Raw genomic sequence first — 9,974 nt, 5'->3', positions numbered from 1 at the left:
TAAAGAACTTGCAGGGATAATTGTAGGCAAGATGTATCTAGATTGATTAAAATTATGTGTCAAGGTCACCATATTTTCAGTTATTCCACACTATTGTGGCATCAGACTCTTGTGCTCTATCAGTTCTTCACATTTATTTTTTACAGCATAGGGATTGCAGGCACCAAAGTTAAAGAAGTCTAAGGGGGTAACGTTTCTCCTTAAGGAGACTGCCAAGTTGGCATAGGGAAAAATATAGGCCACGCATTGCTCCTTGGAAAATAAATTATGTATATAGCCTTTTCACAAAGAAAGAAAATGTGATCTCTATTGCCACCCATTGTAAGTAGAAATTCTATAAATCAATATTAATCTTCCAAAGATCGTTACTACCTGACTTAGGATATAAAGCCAACCCAAATAGAGATTGTGGAGAAAATTGATGTTGAGAGGTTCTTTAAAGCGTCTTCATTGACTTATACAATTGCTACTTCCTATAAATGATACTAGTAGAGACTGCGTGATCTTCTGTGAAAAGCCTATTTGCCCAGTCAAAGACACTATACAATGTACAGTAAAAAACGAAACTCCCAGCCGGAGCACACTCTGAGACTCTTTCAAGTATGACACACTATTAACGCAATACCAGTGTGCATTATTACAACTAGTAAACTGACTCCTAAGGTTCCAAAGAACTTGGATATGTGAAGAAACACGATGACTTTAGTTTATTAAATCTGTCATAGTGACAGTTCTCTTTAAGTCTTACTTGGTGTCATAAGCTGTAGTAATGTCTAGGGCTCTCTTTTTTACGACTCAATACCTCATCTCAAGGATAGCGTGCCATCAACTAAAATAGACAAAAATCATCAATAAAAAGAAAAGGATTTCTTTCCACAATGCATGGAATAAAATAATTCTAGGTAGTATAGACTTTTCACTTTTAAAAATGCACATCATTTAATACTACAAAAAAATATATTACCCACTATCGTATGCAAATTTATTATTATCTTTACTGATAAGGCCAAACAAGACCGTGACTTCATTGGCAATTGTAATTTACATCTTACCTAAAAAGTGACAGTATATCTATTATAAATACCACGAAGTAATGTTAGATCTACATTTCAGCATAATCTGAAAATAATATTCTAAGAAATATAAATATATGAACTGTACATTATCTAAGCAATAAACTCAGACAATTAGGGAGATTTAGTAAGGTAAGAAATCTGCCACTATTTGCACCATTTGTTGTGTTTTAGACACCTTTAGTGCCTTACTTGTCAGGTGGCTTCCTGGATAGTGGAATTGCCAAAAAGAATTGTGGCTTAAATGCCACACTGTGCGCCAAGATATGGCACAAATTATTCACATAAAGTATGCTAACAAATAGGTAGTGTCAATTCCAGCAGACGAGTCTAATGGTACAAAAATTATCATCCAGCATTAACCACTGGGATGATCTTTCAGACTATCGATTCTAAACGTCATGCGCTCCTGTAGTCTCTATGAGAGAGTCGCTGGCAGCAACTTATCTCCAGTAAAAAGAGGATCGAGTGTTGGATCCTTCTCTAAACCAGGAGAGAGTCACGAGGCCCCCATACACATGGTGCAAAGATCTAAGGATAAAATCATGAAGAAATATATGGTATGAAATTATACCACTATAACCCAAATATAACTGCATAAATTATCTATAAATAAAACTTCACAGACAACATGAGAATGGCACTCCTATGTACTAGGTATAATTCAGTATTGCCCTAGGAACTTCTATGGTTATGGTTATCGTGTTATTTTATCAAAACCAGGGGAACCACATTTAATGACTTCTAAATACCCCAAAGGGCTCCAACTTGGATCTGACAAAAGGTTTATTATAAACAGTTTTAGCACTGCTAAACATTCCCACAAAAAAACAAGACCTCCCTCACACCCTATAAAAAACAACCAACATAGCCCATACACTATTCAGGTGAGTATTTCCCTATACAGGACCCAGACTTGTGAATGAAACACTAACGTGACAAACAGACACATAGCAAATTTAGGCATCCAGGCTTTTACCTTGAATCCTGCCCCGCTCCTCTTTACTACATATAAGTAAGAGGGCTGTACAAATAACCAAAGCATATACCGGGAAACATTACAACTACCATAGGTCAACACCAGTGGTGGCCAAACTCAACCCTCACAATTTCTATGTACATTATTAGAATAAATCCCGGAGTCTAGAGAAGAAAGCCACTATTTATCCCATACTTGCAGTTTACAGATTAAAGAGTGAATTAAGATTTTCATTGCAGTTCATTCTGATATATGTTAATAGAAATATCAATGAGATAGTGTCGAAGTCATTCCTCAAGCGGTTGTCCAGGTATCTAATATTGATTACCTACCCTTTGGATATATCATCAATATCTGATCGATAGAGATTTCGACACCCCGAGCCCCACCAATCACCTATGGTGGCTGTTAACAATGAATGGAGCTGAACTGGACAGCTGCATTAAACATGTACCAGCCACTGCCCAGGACTCTAGATCAGCTCTAAAATCCATCCAGTGTCATAAATATTAATTCTAAGGCAGACTATATCCATACAGATGGAGTCAAAGGGAGCTTATATGGCAGTGCATGAAGGCTGTAGGACTAAAAAGCTATGGTGCCGTCATATACTGTCATGAATTCTCCATGCACTAGTCACGGTCCTATGCATGTGCCCTTACTGTGATTGGGCAGCACATGTTCATAGGCAATGAAGAGCAAAAGACTGGAAAATTAGGGACAGAAATAAAGGTGCCAAAATAGTATACCAAATTTTTAATGATGTTTTTTGCCGTTTAACAATAATTGTAGATTATAGAAAAGGCAAGGAAAGTTTGTCATTAAGTTTTATTTAAATGTTTTTCATTTTTAATGCTAGAAAAGGCTGAAAAATGTTAGTTAGAAAAGAAAAAGATAATACAGAAACGATTGGCACTAGTTAGAAATCAGTTTCAAGATATTGATAACATATAAAACATGATAATATTGAAACCTGTCTCCACCTCCTGTCTGAGGACCATAAGGACCATAAGTGGCAGGAATCATGAGCTTAAGGACATGGGGTTATAAAAAGTGCTGGGAAGTTAATACATATTAAGAACCAGCAATCTCACGGGAGCATTAATGTCATACTTGGACCCATAAGACAGTCCACAATAAGAAAAATTATTATGCACTGAACTGTATTCATCTGTATCTTGAAACACTGAATTCAAGGCTTCTTTCAGTAAAACTCTATGTAAAAATATGGGACCCAACGTAAAATACATCTGCATATCCCACAGTCCAAGTTAACATCATACTTGAGATGTGATGTGAGTCCCAAAAATGTTCATCTGCTGGAGCCCTTATTATAATGTATGAAAACAAAAACGAGTTTACTAGACAGCTTTGTCCCCATTGGACTAATCTGCCTTAAAGGGGTTTTCTCAAGTTTTTAAATAAGTAAAATTACAAAGTGATTGTAAAACCTCTTTTTAACCTCTTATTAAAAAATCCTCTCCATTGTGAAGAATGAAGGGATTTTTAATTTTATAGTGTACAACTCACTGCCTAGGTTACCGACCACGCTGCTGTCTCAGAAACCACAGCGTGGCCTAGATAAAGAGCGCGTGCTGCTAGTAGGTGCTATGCTTTGGTGACTGCTTGCGCTTCAGTGATAAGCAGGTCAGATCGCTGGCTCTTTAGTGCCCCTGTGTTTTTCCCGTGCGGCAGAGGCAAATCTACCTCTGCTGGCAGCATGGGAGAACTCACAGTTTGGACCAGCAGCGCGACCATGCTGCTGGTCTGAATTGCCAGTCTTCGGGTACATACCACCCATCAACCAGGAAGCTGAGAGGCAGAGGAGCGGGGCTCTCCTAAAGGTACGGCACGAGAAAATCCCTCTAAGTACATTATTCTTTACTAGTCATAATATGTGCTTGACTTCTGTCCTAAGACAAAATTCACTTCATCTTCATTAACTACAATTAGCATAAATTGTTACTTATTCCATGGCAGTTTTTTCCCTAAATTGCTTTTCTTCACCAAGTTTTCACCAATACACTGACCTCTCAATCAAACTAATAAAACAAATACGAAGACGTTTCCAATTATCTTTCTTAAAACAAATACGAAGACGTTTCCAATTATCTTTCTTACTAATCACCCTTTATTTTCAAGCACTTGAGGATAAGGAAACCCGAGGACTTGTCATAGATCTGACTACAACAATAGCATCATGTTATTATACTATATTTAGTAATTTTCTAATTACGGTATTCCGAAGTGGAGATGCTCCGTTTCTGAGTCAGATCTTTGCATACAGCTCAGGAGCAATGAATAATACCGAACTGCAGGTGCACATCACATGTTTGTGGATGTAGGTGCGGTTCTTTCTTAATCTTGTAACTTCTGTTTTTCAGGGGAAGTGAAATTTAGACAAAACACCATATTTTATGCTTTGTAGAACACTAGAACATATTGACTTTCATATGTTATACAGGAGGAATTAATGGAATACGATACACAAATACAAAATAAAAACATTTATTTTTTTAATGTATACTAAAAACAAACACTTCAAGAGATGAGGCTCTTTAGACAGGGATAAAAAAAAAATCTTTATTTATAATGTATTAACAAGGATAACAAAAGAATCATATAAAAGTGTAAAAACAGGGCAATACAGAAGAAAGGTGGATATGCCAGGGTAAGAGTATAGTACATACATATATTATGGACGGATGTTTAAGCCATATAATGAAAACGTGGTTTCATATATACAAAGAATACCATAACATACAATTGATTTAATTATAAGATGTCAATGTAATAATGGGATCAACCTATACAAAAATCCTAGTAAATTCTTACAGCTGCATCTCACATCCATATATGTAAAGTTAGGCTAAGAGATGGCACATATAAACATGATAAAACACTATATTATGCATATTAATATGATGGCAATAGATGGTGTTAATACAATAGTCATTTGTAGACCTATCACAAAGGATACCAGACAAAAAAGACACCAATATGTAAAGGTACCGTTACAAGCATAATAGGAGTCCAGGAACCCACCACACCCAACGCGCGTTTCACAATGAAATGCTTCATCCAGGGGTATCTTGAAAATAGTCAAGTCATAGATATAGTAGGTTACAGATCACTGTGAATTTAGTTTAATGAGTATATCCTGGGAATATTTGGTCATTAGTTAATAAATGTGTTCTTTATTTAGGCGGCTGTGAAAATATAGGAATCAAAGTCACTGCAGGTGAAGAAGAAGACGAGGATATAGAGAATCCATGGGAGATCTCAACAACATTCATGTCCTTGTTTGTCTTGAGTCTGGTCTATAGCGTCACCGTAACTTTATTCAAGGTAACAAACCACTGTCTATCAAAGCTGTAATATCCATCCTTCTCTGTAAGAACATCACATATAACTGGTATAAGAGTAAATGTCGTAATCCCTGCTTCAGACTCAGAATGATCCAGTGTAACGTCAAATTAAAAAGGTTTTCTCAAAAAATTAAAGCATAAAAATTAAACTAGCAGACAGACCACATTCTCAACATCACTAGGAATGCTACAACTCAGTTATGTGAGTTATCTTTTCAGAATAGTTTTTCGTTTACATGTACATTAATATATTACAATTAATTGCAAACATTTGCAAATAATGGAATAGTAGGGCAATTGTTATCTTCTGATGGCTCAGATACAGTTGGTGGAGACCTATTCTGTGTTGATGCTGGTCAGATTTGACCCAGACATTACAGAAATTGTCCCATGTGAATGGGACAATGGCCCTCCGTTCTGCTGTTGACCTGAGGTTAGCATCCTCAATAATCAGAACCTCCCACTCCCGTCTTCAAGACTATACACGTGCTGCGCCAATTCTTTGGAATGCACTTCCCAGGTCAATACGATTAGTCCCCAATCCCCACAATTTTAAGTGTGCCCTGAAAACGCATTTATTCAGACTGGCCTACTGCCTCAACACATTAACCTAATCTATCCCTGTGTGGCACAGCCAAAAGTTTTACCATAACCAGGTTCCCCGCATCATGTTCCCACATCCTTTATGCATCCATTAGCCCTCTGTGTCCGTACCATTACACACTTAACATTATGGCTGGTCCAAACAATCAGGTCAACTGTTACCACCCACCTTTCATGTCTACCTCTTTCCTCATAGATTGTAAGCTTGCGAGCAGGGCCCTCACTCCTCTTGGTATCTGTTATGATCCATGTGATTATTGTTATGCTGTAATGTCTATTGTCTGTAGAAATCCCCTCTGAAATGTAAAGCGCTGCGGAATATGTCGGCGCTATAGAAATAAAATGTATTATTATTATTATTATAAAGAAGCTTACAAAAATCCATGTATATACTGCAGAGCAAACCACATTCACCAGTATAGCACCCATTTTCAGTCACAGAAATTTTTGCAAAAAAATCTGCAATGTGTGAGTATCTTATTATATGTGATCAACACAAATAATCACAATAAAGGCCAAACAGCCTTATCAGATATATCATAAATTTCAATAGCTCTTTATTCTTCCTGCATACGCAACCAATACCAGGGTCCCTTCTCAAGCATAGTACACTAGACTAGATTTTGAACACCAGCTATCATAAGTAATGTTGAAACTTATTATGCCAAGATGTTTTGTGTTAATATTAGTATTTAATATTTTACCTTCCCTGATCCATGCTAATGTTTTCCTCTAAGCACCTTACAATGGACAGATCACACCCAAATTAAAGCATTTTATCTATTAGAATAAATGCAGAAAATAACTGTATAGCTCACGTCTATCACATTTTAGCGCATTAAAGTCAATTCCTGTTTATGTGTAGTGGTTAGAGACTGACTTTTAATGTACCCTAATGAGGCTGGACAGGATTAGAAATAAAGTCTGCTTTTTTTCTAGAAACAGAGACACTCATGTCAGTAGAAGCAAAAAATTGAAAAGTCGGCTCACCCAGCAGGAGATCCGAATCACGAATGCTTGTAGTACCACACGGAGCAATATAGAAATTTGAAAAAAAAATCCTGTGATGATTTTCAGTTAAATGCATACATTTATTAAAAAAGTAACAAATTCCAAATTGAAAAATATGTCTAACTTTTTTGCTTCTATTTTTTCAATAAATGTATGCTTTTAACTGAAGAACATGTCACTAGGTTGTATGTGATTGCATAACACATCAGATTAGCTCTACTTACTTAAAAAGAATAAGCTGCTAAACAAGACACAACCCATAAAGATGACTGGTGCTGTGAAAGCCTGTAAAACTTCCTTAAATTTTTCTCAAATTGTACGCTATCCAGTTCTAGAGTGTTCCAATCTTCAATCTTCAAGTAGCGACTATGATATATGGACCAGCGGTGGGTTTCCTGTACAGAACTCAACAGCTTCATCTATGCCTAAAAAGCTGTTAACTTCCAGTCAGGAGATCCGTAACTAGTCCTTACATTGTGGACCATGGATGGCGGATGTGTGAAGACGTGCATCTATGAAAATTATTTATGCATTGACACTAACGAAGATACTTCTACGTAATTAAGGCCAAATATGCAGATTAAGTGACTTGTTGGGGATACTTTATATCCACAAACTCCAACAAGAAATAGTAGCAGAACATTAAAGATTATTTTACCACTGTTTTAATACTTTAATTATAACTAGGTACAGAGGATAAAATTAGCTCAAGGAGCGGCCTGAGACCTTGCTTTGAGTGTTTCCACGGACACGCGCCAGTGATTTTGCTTCTGCCATAAAATACATATATTATGACCAGCACAGCACTGCATACTTGTCCCATACTGATGTAAGTCTGCGGTTATCTTCACAGGTAAAGTGAGTCCAACTTTCCCTCCTGTGTACGACATACTTAGGACCCGCTGCATATCAAGCAGGACATGTCTCCATGTGTCAAAAAGTTGAGAAGATGCATTTTTTTCACAGAAATCATAATGTCATAACTGTAATAGATGTGTTTAAAGATTTCTTTAATAAACATATATTTCTCTAATATACCGAGTGTACTTGAGTATATGTAAACCATTATGTTCCTCACAAAGGTCTACATTCTATTCTACTACTAGTAGAAAAATACAGGGTGTTACCATACTTCCCAATTTCACAGACGACAAACTATGAAGCACGGTACGTGTGCAACGGCTAAATTTATAGTCACACCCTTCACCATACAACTATTTAATAATTTTTTCTACCTTGACAGGAGATGTCAGAGTGGGCATGGGGCAGTGAGGGAGTTGGATTTATATGTTGGCCATTCATTCGTTGATTGATTGATAGTCATAACTTTTTTGTTTTTACGTAAGCTTTACTATATGAAATCTTGCTTTTTTCTACGAGTTGAACTATAGATTTTCTTAACTGCAATTTTTTACATCTGTAAGGTTGTGTTCACATGTAAGGTAAATATTACACATTTTCGTGAAGAAAATCTGCTGTGTGACTGTTCAAGAAAAGCAGATGTGATTTCATGAAAAACACACGCACACTATGCATCTGAAGACGCTGTTAAACTGCGCATTTTTTATGCATTTTTTCACTATAGGTTTCTATGGAGAGTCTTTAAAAAACTCTTGACCTCAGTGTTATTACATATTTATGGGTTTAATGGAGAAAAAAAATTAATCATGCCGTTTTTTTCACTACATTTACTGATTAATGTAGATCAGTTCACTATATTGCACGGGTTGTTACGGTTACAGGGACAACTAATATATCTGTGTTATTTGCTGATTTTCTGTGTTAATTTCTGATCTGTAATATTTGTTTTTTAACCTCTTTCTGCCATATGACGTACCATCCCGTCCATGTGCCCTGGGGCTTAATTCCCAGGAACGGGATAGTACGTCATAGCGATCAGCGGCGCTCACATCGTGAGTGCCGCTGATCGCGGCCAGGTGTCAGCTGAGTATCACAGCTGACACCCGGCACTATGTGTCAGGGGCGGTCACAGACTGCCCTCAACACGTTAACCCCGGCACACTGCGATCAAACACGATCGCAGTGTACCGGGGGTTTAGGGAAGCATCGGCAGGGAGGGGGCTCCCTCCGTGCTTCCCTGCGACCCCCAAAGCAGCGCTGCTGCGGGGGTCTCCTTCCCTGCAGGTCCCCAGATCCAAAATGGCGGCGGGGACCTTTGGGGGCCTGCAGGGAGCCAGCTTCCTCAGTGCCTGCAAAGTGCAGGCACGAGGAAGCCTGCAGCACTGCCTGTGACAGATCGCTGATCTGTCACAGTGATCTGTGATGTGACAGATCAGCGATCTGTCACATGACAGTTATGGCCCCCCTGGGACATTGTAATAAGTTAAAGAAAAAAAAAGGGTAAAAATTTATAAAAAATCGCTAAATAAATTAAAAAAAAAAAAAATTCCCTAATAAATTCATTTTTTGGAAATAATAAAAAAAAAACAATAAAAGTACACATATTTGGTATCGTCGCGTCCGTAGCGACCCGCCCTATAAAACTGTCCCATTAGTTAACCCCCTTAGCGAAGCCCTTAAAAAATAAAAATAAAAAACAAAGCAAAAAATAATGCTTTATTATCATACCGCCGGACAAAAAGTGCAATAACGCGCGATCAAAAAGACGGATATAAATAACCATGAAACCGCTGAAAACGTCATCTTGTCCCGCAAAAAACGAGCTACCGCACAGTATCATCAGCAAAAAATAAAAAAGTTATAGCTCGCAGAATAAAGCGATGCAAAAATAATTATTTTTTATATAACATTGTTTTCATTGCATAAAAGCGCCAAAACATTAAAAAAAGACATAAATGAGGTATCGCTGTAACCGTACTGACCCGAAGAATAAAACTGCCTTATCAATTTTACCGCATGCCGAACGGTGTAAATGCACCCCCCAAAAGAATTTCTTGAAATGATGGTTTTTGTTCATTC

At 37.3% G+C, this 9,974-nt stretch overlaps 1 long non-coding RNA gene across 1 annotated transcript; it reads left to right on the top strand.

The window, feature by feature from the left end:
• The first annotated feature begins 5,285 nt into the window (after nucleotides 1-5,285).
• Nucleotides 5,286-8,069, top strand: LOC141089151 (uncharacterized). The gene is made up of 2 exons (XR_012232192.1): nucleotides 5,286-5,400; nucleotides 7,888-8,069. It is a non-coding gene; the product is annotated as an uncharacterized lncRNA (long non-coding RNA).
• The last annotated feature ends 1,905 nt before the right edge of the window (nucleotides 8,070-9,974 follow it).

This window comes from Dendrobates tinctorius, unplaced genomic scaffold (genome assembly GCF_039654945.1).
Source record: "Dendrobates tinctorius isolate UK_male_01 unplaced genomic scaffold, ASM3965494v1 ptg000044l, whole genome shotgun sequence".
In the NCBI taxonomy this organism is placed as follows: Eukaryota; Metazoa; Chordata; class Amphibia; order Anura; family Dendrobatidae; genus Dendrobates; species Dendrobates tinctorius.
This window is presented reverse-complemented; position numbering and strand designations above follow the sequence as displayed.